Below are 15532 nucleotides of genomic sequence, written 5' to 3' on the forward strand. Positions count from 1 at the left end.
CAGGTTGGATGTTTGACCAGGACGAATTCATTCAATTTTTGGTAAAGATCCAATTTCAGATCTGGACCCATGAATTTTTTAATTTTTCTTGACCCCAACATGTTCTACTGGATCAAACATTGTGTGGCGGAGGTATGCGCTCTATCGAGTGCCCTTCGAGTTTTCTCTTTGCTCGTTTGACAGATCGTTTTATTTTCTTTGTATTTTTTTCTTTTTTATATTACCGTTATGATGCATGCACTCCTTATTACTCGACTGGCTGCCGTATTTGCTGTATGTCTGTGTTGAATTTGTTCCATCATTTGTTATTTTACCGGACTCCACTGTATTTTGTACATTTTAAATCGAGTTTGATTTTGAGCAATTCTTCTACTAAACACGGAGTCTAAACATGACATTTCATTACATGTGCATGTTTTTGCCTTGACAGCAGGATTATCTGCAAGTTTGGAGGAACTCCAACAGGGAGATAGGATGGCAGAGAGTTCGGGTGAAGGTGAAATAGAAATAGGAGTATGGTGTTCAAAAGATTTCGGTAATCTCTATTACCAAGAAACTAGTCGCATTACCCCTTGCAATGCACTTCTTTTTAAAGTCTGTGGTTGATCTGCCCCTCAGCATCCATTGCAATTCTTGCCTTTAACCCTCCAACCTTTTACACTCTACCATTAAGTGTTATTTGAGCCATTGGTAAGATGCAAAAATAAATAAAATTGAGTTTTCAATGTATTCACATGGCACGTGACATGACATTAACTTAGAACACAGCATTGATGTTATGGCTGAAAATAATGTATTTTGAATCAAATCCACAATGGGCAAATGCTGTTCATTTATTTCCATGATCAAGATTGTGGTACCAGTTGTTTTGCAGAAAATGGCATTGTGTAACATTGTATCTTAATGCTTATTAAGCAACATGGCTCGATTCAAGTTGCACTCAAGCTTGTATCGGTGTTTTTATCCATCATCATTTGGGCATAGGCTTTCTTACAGATTGAGCAACCTTCCTATTGGGCAGATCACAAATTTGATTGAAGTCGTTCAAAAACAAAAATGTCAACAGTGTGTCCTCCTGGAGATGCATTATTGGCTAAATGCTTAAACTGAAAATTTGATAATTTTGCAACAAATGTTAGCTCAATTCAAAAACAAATAATTTATTTGACAGACAAAGGACAATAGATAGATCCTGTGAAATGAGAAAAACATATTCCTGCCCTACCTTTTGTTTTCCATTCTGAAGGAAAGGAAAAGAAAAGGAAAGGTGACTCATTTTTAAAGTTGTATAATTATGCTTGAACAAATGTTGCACTTCAATGCAAAAAAAACATTTAAAACAACGAAATGAAAGACCTCACAGAGCCAACAATACATTGCGATAAAACACACTTGTGTGTCTGTTGCGAACACCATATTGGCGACAAGTTCAACAAGATCGAGAATTGCTTCGCAATGCATGTCCCTTACCGATGTGATATTTTCTAAGTCCAAAAAGGGCATAACTCTGTGAAAAATTGACGAAACGCCCTGAAACTCGAACTCGTTCTATAACTTATCATAATAAAGTCATGTACCGAGTTTCAGGTGAATATGTTGAAGGGTATGGGGAAAAAAAGTCTGAAAAACTACAGGTGGGATGTACGGACAGACAGAGAGCAAACCTAGAGTGCCCTCCGGTGCAACCATCATTATTTTGGTGAAGGCTTTCTTACAGACTGGGCCACCTTCCTATTGGGTAGATCACATATTTGATGAAATTACATCGCTCTATCTTTTCTTTATCTATCTATTTTCTATCTCCTATAGATAGATTTTCGCTCTATCTCCACCAAATGTTGCAAACTTGTTGGTGTACACTCACTTGAATGTTGACATCATGGCATATTTAGATTTATCAAAAGCCTTGCATGTGCCCATCTTCATTTATTTTTTGTCTACTTAGCATATTGATAGCAACCTGATAATGTGATAATATTTCTTGTTTTGTGAAATTATCTTTCTTTGTAAAACATTAACTTTTTTCAATCTTTTACAATCCTTATAGATTCACACATTTGCCTCCTTGTCAAAGTCCAGCTATTTTTGCAGCCGAAACCATTCAGCCTTGATGTCTTGTTGAGAATCGTATTTCAAGTCGCACTTCATTTTATTATCATAATGGTTGTGGGCAGGATTCAAACTGGTTAAAATAAATTTTGTTCAAGATCGAAAATTTGAACAAATTCTAGATCGGTTTGACAGTCTCAAAACAGAACTATTTAGCTGCTAAATAGATGACAGCATCGGTGCTGCATCCTGTACCAGAGAGGATCTTGAACTGTTTGTCGACTTTGTAAATTCCTTCTACCCTGCCCTTGATTTCACATGGAAGATTTCAGATATCTCTGTCACCTTTCTCGAATTGAATGTTTCAATCAAAGAAAATCGACTTACCCCCATTGTCCATTAAAATCATACAGATTCACAATCATGCATATATTATATATTCATCCTCTCACCCATCCTACCTCAAAAGTTCAGTTCCCTCTTCCCAATTATTCAGGCTTCACCATCTGTGTAGTAACAATTCCAACATCAAATACGAATTCAATGAGATGTGCAAGTTCTTTACCGAGTGTAACTTTCCTACCTCCATTGTGGCCGGTTCACTGGGGCATACCTGCAACACCAACAGACAGATGACTTGATTTACAACCTCAGAACTGAGAAATAAAACTCAACAAAGTATCACATTCATATTCAGCTACCATCCCATTAACCTTTGAGTCGAGAACATCATCCAGAGGAACTTCAAGTTGTTATAGAATAATCTGGAAACTACCTAAATTTTCCACAACCACCTTTCATTCCTTTCAAGTGATGCAGAAAATTGCGAAATTCCCTGGATATAGAACCATTACCCTCTAACCTTCCACCAGGAACGTTCAAGTGTTCAGTCATTGTAACACCTGCCCTCTAATCAAGACAGCCAATTCAATCTCAAGATGCAAAAGCATTGTCAAAGTTATGGACCACACAACTTAAAATGCACCTCGGCACATGTCATCTACGGAACTGAGTACACTCTGCAAGTCAACAAGGAAATCCAACACAGGTGGAGGCCATTCAGCCCATCATGCCAGCGTGAACACCACACCAACCCAAGATTCAAAAAAGAACATGCAAAAAAAAAAAAATGTTTTTAATTAATGAAAGGAAAAAAAAAATTGTATTTTTTTTGTTGTTGTAATTTAATTTAATTTAATTTTTCTTTTCTTCCCCTCAGAGAGGGGGCATGGGCTTGGTTAAGAACACATCAGCCACACAACCCCCCTGAATAAGACCCCTACCAACACCACTCCATACACAATCACCCATCAATACTCAAACTACCTAAAAGTCTTGTCAACATCCCCATACCCCTCTATCTCCATAACTTCCAGGTACCTATCCAATTCTAATTGAAACTTATCTACTTTTTCTGCTGCCACTACCTTTACAGGGAGACCATTCCATGCATTAACTACTCTGAGTGAAAGTCCCCTGCCTTACTACCGGCTTAACTCTCCTCTTCTTTACTCTCAGGCTATGTTCCCTGGTTCTGTCACTGTCTACTCTATTTAATAATTTATCTGTACCTTTCATTATCTTAAACATCTCCATCATATCTCCTCGTAACCGCCTCCTTTCTAGTGTATCAAGCCCTGTCTCCTTCAACCGCTCCTCATAGCTGAGTCTAGTGAGGCCCGGAATCAATCTAGTAGCCCTACGCTGAACCTTCTCTCTGGCATCTATGTCCTTCCGGAACTGTGATGACCAAAACTGCACACAATATTCTAGATGTGGCCTCACTAAATTCCTGTACAATGTTAACACCACCTCTTTTGATTTATAATTGATCCCCCTCCGAATACAACCTAAAACCCTATTTGCTTTACCTATAGCTGTCCGGCACTGTGCTGCCTGCTTACCTCCCGTATCTATTACCACCCCCAGATCCTTCTCCTGTGTGACATGCTCCAAAATTACCCCTTGCATCCTGTAATCTCTATTTTCATTGTTCTTTCCCATCCCCAACACCTTACATTTGCTCAGGTTAAATTACATCTGCCAATCTTTTGCCCAATCCATACAAGTATCAATACTCTCTTGTATCTGTTCACCACCCCCTCTGCTATCCACCTTACCTCCAGCCTTTGTTTCATCTGCAAATTTTGAAAGCTTACTCTTCACCCCATTATCCAAATCATTGATGTAAATATTGAATAGTAATGGTCCGAGTACTGATCCTTGAGGTACCCCACTACTTACATCCTCCCAGCAAAACATCCTCCCACTCACAGCCACTCTTTGCTTCCTATCACTAAGCAAGTTTGCAATCCAATTGGCTACCTAACCAGCCACTCCACAAGCCCTCACTTTGGCTAACAAACTCCGATGTGGTGCCTTATCAAATGCTTTCTTAAAGTCTAGATATGCCATGCCCACTGCCTTTCCCTCATCCACCCAATCAGACACTGCTTCATAGAACTCGAAAAGATTTATTAAACAGAAACTACCTTTGATAAACCCATGCTGGCTTCCTTTAATTAGTTTGTATTTGTTTAAATGGTTCCTCATCTGGTCTTTCATTAATGTCTCCAACACCTTTCCCACAACCGAAGTCAAACTAACAGGTCTATAGTTTCCCAATTCTTCTCTGGATCCTTTTTAAATAGTGTGTTACATTTGCTACTCTCCAATCCTCCAGTACCTGTCCTGACTCCAGTGAGCTCTTGAAAATATCCGTGAACATCACGCTTACCTACTCAGCCACCTCCCTCAATACTCTCGGTTGCATATTATCTGGACCCGGAGCCTTATCTACTCTTGGATTACCGAGCTGTTCCTTTACTTCCTCCACTCCAACCTGGATCTTCTGTAAAAGCCCTTCCGCACCTCCTTGATAGAAACTCTCAGCTATTGGCAATTCTCCTGACTGTTCTTATGTAAAAGTTGAAGAAAAATTCCTGTTTAATAAGCCTGCCATCTCACTTTCATCACTAACCGCTCTCCCGGTGCTGTTCCTCAGTGGGCCCACACTTGTCCTAACCTGTTCTTTTCCCCTGATATACTTAAAGAAAGCCTTGCTATTATGTTTAATATTCTTAGCCATGTCCTTCTCATACTCTCTTTTGGCTTGCCGAGTTATTTTCTTCACTTGCCTCTGTTTACTCCGATAATGATATAAATCTAACTCCAGTCCTGTTATTTTAAACCTAATAAATGCCTTTTGCTTTTCATTAATAGCATTCCTCATCTCACGACTCAACCACCCTGGTCTCTTTCTACTTCTAGTTTTACACCTCATTGGAATGTACTTACTCTGCACTCGACACATTTGGTCCTTGAAGGTTTCCAATTTTTCTGATGCTGATTGTCCTGTTGTTAGAGTCTCCCAATCTGCATCACCCAATTCTCTCCTCATACCCTCAAAGTTTGCCTTCCTGAAATCTGATAGCCTTACCCTACTATCCTGAACTCTAACCCTCAACAGAATCTTTGCACACACAATGTTATGGTCACTTGCTCCTAAATGCTCCCCAACCTCCACCTCCTCCACCATATTGGGATTGTTACTTAAAAGGAGGTCTAACACTGCATTCCCCCTCGTGGGCTTATCTATAGACTGGGTTAAAAAGCAATCTTGGAATAAAACTATGAAATCCTCATCTGTTCTGCCCTTTCCCTGTTCCTAGACCCAATATATCCCTGGCAAGTTAAAATCCCCCATAATCAATACTCTTATATGTATATGGTCAGGTCGCTAATTGGATTGCAGAAGTCGATTTATAGTGTGTGTGGGGGTGGGGGGGGGGGTTGGGATTTAACAAGTTTTGGGATTGAGCACTTTATCGATGCACGAACCAACAGCACAAATCTCTCCAAGCAAGTTTCTTCAATCTTCCTGGACATTTGTTCAGTCCTGTGGCAGTTGCTGTTTTTTGTGTTTTTTTCCTCCATTTCAGCACAATGGGCAGTCAAAAGGATTTGCACGTTAACCCCCCCCTCCCCCCCCCCCCCCGCGGGATTAGTGAGCAAGTTTCATTCAGTTGAACCATTCATCCTTTGCAACTTTTCAATCTTTTTTCTGCTCTGTTTTTTCCTCCTTTTATTTTCGAAGTCCCAACCAGTTTCACTGGAGGGGACCAGAGGTTTGCTCTTCGTCTGTCCGTCCATCTCACCTATGGTTTTTCAGACTTTTTCCCATACCCTGAAACATATTTAACTGAAACTTGGTGCATGACTTTATTATGCTAACTTATAATAGCATAAGTTCGAGTTTCAGGAAGTTTAATCAATTTTTCACAGAGTTCTGCCCTTTTTGGATGAAGAAAATATCACATATTATACATGAGTCAGTTTTCAGCTGCCCTGACCCCACCCCATTGCTTTACACCCATTGGCTAAATAGCTGGCCTGACTCCACCCCAATTAAAATCATGCGCCGCCATTCCATGAAATAGTGTTGCGGGGCCGCGTATCGGCCGCGAGCACGACCGCAAGAGGGAGCCGCAAGTCGGCTCGACCGATCGCCCGGAATTCAGACAGTACTTCTCCAGAAAACTCCGGAGAATATGGGTCCTTTGCTTTGGACCGTGAAGCGTCAATATTTCCACCACGTGGTACAGGGTTGTTCGCCAAATCTCAAAATGCCTAGAGACCACGTGGCGATCTACTGAGTCTTCACACCCTCGACGGCACCCGTACGGAAATGAGCCGCTTAGCGAGCTCGTTTCGTGTGCAATTCCGAGCGGTTTCATCTCTGAGAACCGTCGGTCCCGATTGTCCCGTTATCACGGCAATGGCCAGCTAATCTCCGGCACGCGACACGCTCAGGGTTTTCTCCTCTGCAGCATGTCCGCAACCAACGGTCATTTTGTTGCTGTCGTTGTGGAAGATGAGGTTTTCCTTCTAAAACTCCTAACTATTAAAATAAATCACAGGGCATTTACATTGATTCACCCACTGGGAAGGAAGCTATCGATAAAACACATACTTACCGATATAACTGAGCTATAGGAACCTGGATGTTGTGTGTGATAGTTTTCCAAATTCGCAATAATAGCACAAATCGATAGGCCTTCGGCCTGGGTGTTGGTCTATGTCCCAGTGCAATTGGAATGACCCCAGGTATATAACCAAGATATATTTTATATGCACATAAGCCATACTCATGTTTTTGCTTCATTCACGTACATTGGGTTATTTTTGTTATTTTTGGCACCCAACGCGCCATTATACACCGCCCAAATAATGGGATAAGAACATTGATTGGGCCCAGTGGGGCACATGTATTGCAAAGCAATTCTTGCTCTTATTACCAATGCCTGAGGTGGAATAAGGTTGTTTTCACCCCTGTCTGTCTGTGTATTTGTTTGTCTGTCTATGAGCAGGATATCGCAAAAGTTATGGACAAATTTGGATGAAACTTGGTGGACAGTTCTGGTGTGTGCCAAGGACAAATTGTTTTGATTTTGTTGAGGATCCACATCTGGATACTGGAATTTTTAAAGTGATTCATCACCATTGAGAGATAGGGCCAAAAATGATATGTAGCACGATATCTCAAAAAGTTATTGATGGATTCTAACTGAACATGATGGACAGGTTGGGTGTGTGACAAGGACAAATTGATTCAATTCTGGTGAATATTCGGATCCGGTCTCACACTGGGAGACGAGGTAAACTGTTCAGCCTGGCGGAGGTATGCGTTCCACCAAGTGCCGTTCTAGTTCTATTTTGTTTTGGTTATTACTGCCTCTCATCCTTTTCCTCTTCTGTCTTCTCTTCACTTTTCCTCTTCTCTATCTCTCCTTTCCTTTTCCATATTTCTCCTCTTCCCTTTTCCTTAACTCTCTCTCCTCCCTCATTTTATCCCCTTTTTCTTTCCTTTTTTATTGTTTTAGTTTATTTATTTATGAGTTTATCCTCTCTCCATATCCTTTTCCCCATTTCTTGGTTGTTTCTCTACAATTTATTACTTTCTCCCAGTCCCAGTGCCCTTGACCTTTAACTCCTGAATTCCCTGATCCTCCTTTTTGTGACGTGTCAATTGAGTCATTCCCACCCCACAGGCACACTGATCTTTCATGCAGCTCTGACTGTTGCACCTCTGAATCGCTCACAACCTATATGAACCTTCACCCTTATCCTGTCTCCAAATTTTGCCCCACAAAGGTTTAACGCCCGAAACATCAGCTTCTCCTTGCTTCCCTTGGCTGTTAACATACTTTAATCTATGTTCTGTTGATTCCATACAATTAGCTTGCTGCCTGTAAGCTACAAAATATTTCCCAAAGTATTGACAAACGGGCTACAAGGAAAATTTGACTTTGCGAAGGCACAACAGCAAGCAGGATTCAGGAGATTTCCTGCGAGGACCATCTACAAGTTGTAAGACAAGATCACTCAAATTTGTAATGAATATGGGATGCCGCTATGTGTAGGTTTCATTGATTGTGAGAAAACATTTAATTCTGTCTGTATAAAATTAATTTTGGAAGCATTAACAAACCAAGGCATTGACAAAAACCATACATTGACCGAATCTGTACCATAATTACACAAGGGTAACATCGACAGTAAGGCTTTACAAAGGCTTTGAATAGAATGAAGATTGAGAAAGATGTTCACAAAGATGAAACAATATCACTGAAAGTTTTTATGGCTACATTGCATGAAATCTTCAACACACTGAACTAGAAAGACAAATTAAGGTCTGAAGATTAATGGTGCATGCCTAAATCACCTACAATTTGCAGATGACATCATTGTATTTGCTTCATATCCATAGGAAATACAGACACAAATTCCAGAAGTGCATCAAAATTAGTCTAACAATGAATTGCAAGAAAACAAGAGTAATGTTGAAACAATACATTCTTCCCAAGCCAGTTAAAGTGAATGGCATCAAATTATAACAGGTGAAAATGATGTGTGTTTGGATCAATTAATATTGTCAAGTGAGAACCAGTTGTCTGACTTTTATGCAAAAACAAAAATCGCCATGAGTACTTTTGAAAAATGAAGTTATATTCTCAAAGGGAAACTGCCTTTGTGTCTTTTGGAAAATCTTCCACCATCATTTACTACCTCTACCAACATATGGATGTGAAACCTGGACCATAAATATGGATGTAGGAAAAACTAGACGACTCTGCAGCATTGAAAGATGCATGTTTGGGATAACAAGAGACGAGAAAATATATGAATCGAGAGGACCACAAACAAGGGTATATGACATCATTGGAAGTAAAGTCATGCAGAAAAATGGATCATTGTTGTACATATATATATCTTCTTCTTTCGGCTGCTCCCTCATCATCCATATGATCCCCCATAATCATCATAATAAACAGCAGATCATCCATATGATCCGCATCGTGATTTGGCACAGGTTTTACACCGGATGCCCTTCCTGACGCAACCCTGGTCGCCTCTTACGACACAGGGATATGGTACACCTATTTTAACCGGGGCATACACCGGGCCCAGTACACTTGTACTCACTTCGCCGACCTTGGAAGGATGACAGGCTGAGTCAACCCCCTGATGTGTATTAATTCAAGTGGCCAATGGGGCTTGAACTCAGGACCTCTTGGATCCCAAGCCGCTACTCTAACCACTACGCCAACACCAGGACACACACACACACACACTCACTCACTCACTCACTCACTCACTCACACACGCACACGCACACGCACACGCACACGCACACGCACACGCACATGCACACACACACACACGTCATATACTGGAGGAAATCCCAAAGGGAAAAAGTGACCAAAGAGAAGTCCTATTGAAAGACATCAACATGAAATAATGAACTTTGCAGAAGCAAGTTCAGTGAGGTTTGTCAAAAACAAAATGTTTGTGGGTGACTCTTGGAAAGACCATTCAACAGTGGATCGCAATGGTGTGTGTGTGTGTGTGTGTGTGTGTGTGTGTGTGTGTGTGTGTGTGTGTGTGTGTGTGTGTGTGTGTGTGTGTGTGTGTGTGTGTGTGTGTGTGTGTGTGTGTGTGTTTTGCATGCATGAACGCACGCGTATGTATCTGATAAACTACTGTCTAAGCTCATGGAAGAGGTGAATTAAATGATGGCTGTGGAGAATACACGTACTGATGGGAAGAATGGAAAGGCAAACAGACAGGATAGCGACTTGTAATAATAACAAAAGTAGAAAAGCTCAGAATTGGACATCTGACTTGACACAAGGTGATGATGAGTTGACATTGAGATAATTCAGAGGAGCAGAACTCCCTTGAAGACTATTCCACAGAAGAGAGAAAGGGTGGATGAATGATTGGTGGCAAGCTGTCAATCTGAATTTACATTGGCAAACAGGGATTGGGTTGGAAGAAGAATGTGATCAACAGAGCAGAGCTGCATGTTTGAAAGAGCTGATGGTGCAAGACCAGAATAGAAATGGGGGGGGGGGGGTCAGGGAGGTGGTGGTGGAGGGTCAGGGAGGTGGGGCAGAGGCATAATAGTAATAAAAACAGATGCTTGTTGTCTGCTCGAGGTTGGAGGAGAGTAAGGCTTGTACCTTTCCATAATCTTTAGATATGCCAATGATCATCAGAACTTTGGATTCCACAATATCAGAGAGTGCCAGGTTTGGCTGACAGGATGCCCTCAAGGTACGTAGACTTGTCTCCAAGCTGTCTTGGCTGGGTTTGAATCCTGGCCAAGCCCTAAACTATCATCCCGGTATTTCACAGGCAGGGTTATTCATTCATTAATGTGTTTGTCGTCTATCGGATGGACGTTAAACGAGTGTCTAGTCTGCCAGCATTTGTTGGATGCTAAAGATCCCACTGTGTCCCTGGCAAAGAGTAAGTAAGCTATTGCCAGCACCATGGCCAAATTCCTGCCCTAACCAGCAGAGGGCATTGCATCACCGGCACAACTTTGCCCTCGGAAAATAATGCTCCTCACAGCCTTTTGCTGCATGCGAACAAAGAAGAAGTGTCAGGTTGGAGGCAGGGGCTCCAGCCAAAACTGGAGAGCCATTGTCCATAGAACTTCTAGTTTGGAATTATAGAGGAGATATAAGGTAAAATTGATTGCAATTTAAAGTTTTTTTTCCCAGGTTTTATCACTGAAATAAATGCCATAAATTTGCAGATCTTTACAAAGATCACATTTATCCTTTTGTTCTTCAGCACACACTTGTGACAATAATATACAAAATCCATCCATCCATACATTGGGACCATACTCTGTGTAAAGCGTTGGTGCTGCCGAAGCAGTCTCCTGGGCTAGTGGGTACAATCCTGGATGGGTCGCCACTCTGACACAGTATACAAGCAAGCTGGCACTCATTTTGCTGACCTCGGAAGGATGACAGGCAGAGTCAACCCCACCTGGTATTAATTCAACAGCCAAGCAGGATTTGAACTCAGGACCCTTGGATCACAAGCCCACCAGTCTAGCCATTAAGCCAACACCAGGCAGATATACAGAATGCTTGAAATGTAATGCGGCCAAACTTAGTCATGAAAAAAAAATACACAATAACTCACAGAACCATCCTCAAGCTTTGGCACAATGAAAGGTATATTTTGGGATTCAGCATCAAATCAAATGTATTGATTTTTATTGTTGCTCATGCAGGTGTTTGTTGTCGTTGCACATGCACTGATACAACTAAGTTAACAAAGAGACAAACACAAAAAACACTTTGGCAGACATCTAAACAACAGTAAAAAGCAAGGCTATATGGTTTATTTTTATAATTGTATTCTCATATATAAAGGAATTCCTTCTCTGGTTTGGTCTTGATATTTTATCGCCAGGAAATAAGCGCTCATAAAAGAAAATACACGTATAATATATGTAAATGAGCAACTTGAGAATAAATGCATGATCAAAGCAGACAGTGATATGCGCATGGGATTGCAGTAATATTAGCACCATGGAAATGGCACAATTGCAATTTTGCAGGACCTGCAGTTAAATAAATAGTGTATAAAACAAAATGAGGGTGTAATTGGCAAGTGCATGGTCAGATGGAGTGAGGGAGAGCTGTGGTATGTTTTGATGGAAATGTGAGACATTATATTGGGAGTCGTGCGGCAGGTCTTTTGAGACAAAAATAAAAAAGAAACGAAGGTTGAGATTGTTGTGAGTAATGGAGTGTTGTGGTGGACCATTTCAATGAAAATGGAGATAGAAAGTGCAAGAGGTGAATGAGAGAGAGTCCCCCATTGATGCCCATAACCCTGTCCTGTTTTAATAACCGCATTTCCCTCTGCCAGTGCGAGCATATGAAACCCACAGGCGCTTGTTGTGCTTCGGAATTCCTCTTGCTGTGTGTTCGGCTGCCACCACGGACTCTGTGTTTGCCTTTTCAATGGGAAAGTTTCTGCTGTGCTGTCTTGCATGGCAGCAGGGGGTGAAGGCAGATGGGTTATTGTCGAGAGGAGCTGAAAGAGGTGGCAGGTTGATGGGAGGGGATGGGGCAGTGGTTGGGGTTGGGGGCAGAATGTAGTACATCAGGGATGTGCCTGGTTGGGAAACATGCATCGAGACGGATAAAATTCTCGGCAATTAAAAATAAATAAATATTTATTTCTTTTGCAGTATTTGTCAGCCTTTGACACATGAGATATTAATTATTTACATTGGAGGAATTAATTTTGAAAAGCATTTTTGCCCTTAATCATTCTCCTGTTAAAATAGTGGTGTGTTACTGTCGGTTCTGCCAGATTTTCATTATCCAGGCAGCAGAATAGCATTTTGCATTGAGGGCACCGAGGCTAAAGGGCTTAACAGTCAATAGCTCCTTCTGGCCATTTGCCTTTTTGGCTCGCATTTTATTCTCACTACCGTGGCTTGTCTCATGTGTTGCTCCAATCCCCCATCTTGCCGCACACTACTCATGAGCTTTGACAGGGGGTCGTCTGTAACTTGGCAGTGAGGAATGTGGCACGCCACTGCCCTCTACTGACCCCAAACCTGACCTTTGCTGCCCCCCTCGACCCCTAACCTCTCTATGGACAGGATGACTGATTGCGAGAAGTGTCATTCAGGGGTTTGTTTGGCACCTTAGGGAAGGCACAAACCAATTCCTTGTCTCAGCTTATAATCTCGCTCCAACACTGTACAAATAATGGATGTGTGACTGTCTGTGGTGTTGAAGTTGCCATAGTCATCTGCGTGGCTACTTGCGCCAAATTCACAATGATGTCGAGAGAAAATATGCTCTGAAGTTACTTTTTGCTTTGAGGTTTCAAGTCATATGTCTGGTGTTGGCTTAATGGGTAGGGTGGTGGGCTTGGGATCCGAGGATCCTGAGTTCAAATCCCGCTCGTGTGTTGAATCAATACAAGGTGAGGTTGACTCTGCCTGTTATCCTTCTGGCGTCGGCAACATGAGTGCGAGCTTGCTTGTATCCTGTGTCGGAGTGGCGACCCGTCTAGGATTGTGCCCAATAGCCAAGGAGACTGCTTACGCAGCACCGATGCTCTGCACAGAGTATGGTCCCAATGTATGGATGGATGGTTTCAAGATCTGTTTGTCTTAAAGCAAGATTCTTGCTTTATAATAAGGCCTTGAAAATCCAGTCATCTCACCCTCGGTCAAAGTACAAGATTACCTTGTATGAAAGCACGTAAACGTGTTGTCAAAAGAAGGTAATAATTATACTGAGAAATTGGATTTGTCTCGCAGTGCAGGCCTAGATGTCAAGCATTAGAGAAACATTAATTGGAGTACAATGGCAAGGGCCCGTCCATGTATTACGCAACAAATTGACAACCTCCTCCACACCATCAACACTCCATAGCGTGGGCCAAGCACTCACCCATCTCCTTGCACGTTACATCATATATGGATGGCCCCAAATGTTAACCAAAACTCCAACAGCCATGCTATGAGAAGCGTTCCCACGTGCGAATGAGATATAAAAAAACATCTGACCCGGGGACAAATCAAATGCTGTATGTGGTACCTGCGATTAAACTAATCATGTATTACCCTTTGCAGCACACCTAACCTTGCTGGCTCATGAATACCTCTGAAGGCCATTAATGACCCAGTTGAGTTAAGTGTGCTGACTTCATGCAGTCGTACAAGCCAGACGACTGACTTTTGCAAATTGCATTTTACTTCCTCAAGCAAATTCAAGCAGACAGGACAGTTTGGCTTGACACCCTTTCTAATAGATGGTGTATTTCAACATGTAGCACCTTGTCACTGAATGATGATATCTTTATAACAGGCTGCTTGCTATATTTCCTCCGTAATTTATACTTTGAGCTGGAGAAGCCAGGTGCAAACGTCGCATGACCGATTGACCGAACTATCTTTCTTTGACTCTTTTCGAAGCACGTTCCCGTTCTGTGCGTGGTGTTTCCAAATATTTGATAACCGTTGTAAAATAGCTACAAATTTTTATCTTGCATTGTATCTGGATATGAAACGAATTGACTCGTTTGTCACACGTGTCTTATCTACCGTGTGTTCATATTGGCAGCATTCAACAGGTCAAAGCTGCTCACATCGAGATATTCATTCCAAATGCCGTCCCAGGGTTGCCTCCAATCTTTACTTCACCAACCTTTGCTTTTCTTTTACACAACTCTTCCATTTCACTCTTCCACGAGCCTCAGTTTTTTGGACTTTTTTTTTTTTTTTGAACGCACTACTTTCAGTCTTTCTGAAGCAATGTGGGAGTAGACATTGCCCTGCACATAATCTGCAAGTTTGCCTGGTAGCCATGGAGGAGCTTTTGTTCACTTTGCTGTCCCAGCCCTTTTACTCACAGGATTCAACACCATTAGACTTTTAATTTATATCCCAAGTCAAATGTTCTTTAACGAGTTTTGAGTCTGAGTCAATATTGGAGTTTTTTATGATTTGGGATGCAATCTGGGGCTGCTGGTTGCATCATTGCTGGGAGCGAGGCTGTACCGCTGATGCAGTGCCCTCTGTTCCCAGTGAGCTGGTACTCATTTTGTCGACCTCGGTAAGGATGACAGGCTGAGTCAACCCAACTGGTGTTACTTAATGGCACGACAGGGGCTCAAATTCAAGACCCTAAGATCTTAAGCCAGCTAACTTAACTGTTAAGCCAACACCAGGCTTTTTATTGGACTGATGAGTGCCTTAAAATGCAATGTGGGCAGGCACAAAAGGTGTATATTATGTGTGCACAAAATGGTAATTTTCAACATTTTTCACACACTCCCCACCCTTCTCACCATCTCCCCACTCCTTCATATTACATTACATTTTTCGCTCTACTTTTCCTCCCTCATTCTTGCCAAAATGTTGATGTAAAAATGTAGATGGACCCTGTCCTGAAATCGTTTCCAGATTGCTTTTTCCGATTGCAAACAGCAGTCATTTCAAGGATATAAAGTAAACTCACTTACATATTTTAAATTTATGCTTCTTACACTCTTGAAACTTTCCAACTTCCAGAAAGTAGACCAGACTTCAGATGGTCGCACCATTGTCATAACACCCATATAATAACGAATACAATGGCAAGCAAGC

The 15532-nt window shown here is 41.7% G+C and overlaps 1 protein-coding gene and 1 long non-coding RNA gene across 5 annotated transcripts in view; one reads left to right on the forward strand and one right to left on the reverse strand.

The window, feature by feature from the left end:
* Positions 1-15532, forward strand: part of ARB2A (ARB2 cotranscriptional regulator A) — a 198105-nt gene that overhangs the window by 90267 nt on the left and 92306 nt on the right. The gene's annotated exons all lie outside the window — the stretch shown is intronic.
* Positions 1-15532, reverse strand: part of LOC147027730 (uncharacterized) — a 105175-nt gene that overhangs the window by 57767 nt on the left and 31876 nt on the right. Inside the window, exon 2 of the long non-coding RNA XR_015057228.1 lies at positions 2633-2662. This is a non-coding gene — a long non-coding RNA (uncharacterized LOC147027730). The remainder of the gene's footprint in view (positions 1-2632; positions 2663-15532) is intronic.

The sequence above is a fragment of the Eptatretus burgeri genome, chromosome 4 (genome assembly GCF_056783735.1).
Source record: "Eptatretus burgeri isolate ZD-2024b chromosome 4, Ebu_testis_v1, whole genome shotgun sequence".
Classification (NCBI taxonomy): domain Eukaryota; kingdom Metazoa; phylum Chordata; class Myxini; order Myxiniformes; family Myxinidae; genus Eptatretus; species Eptatretus burgeri.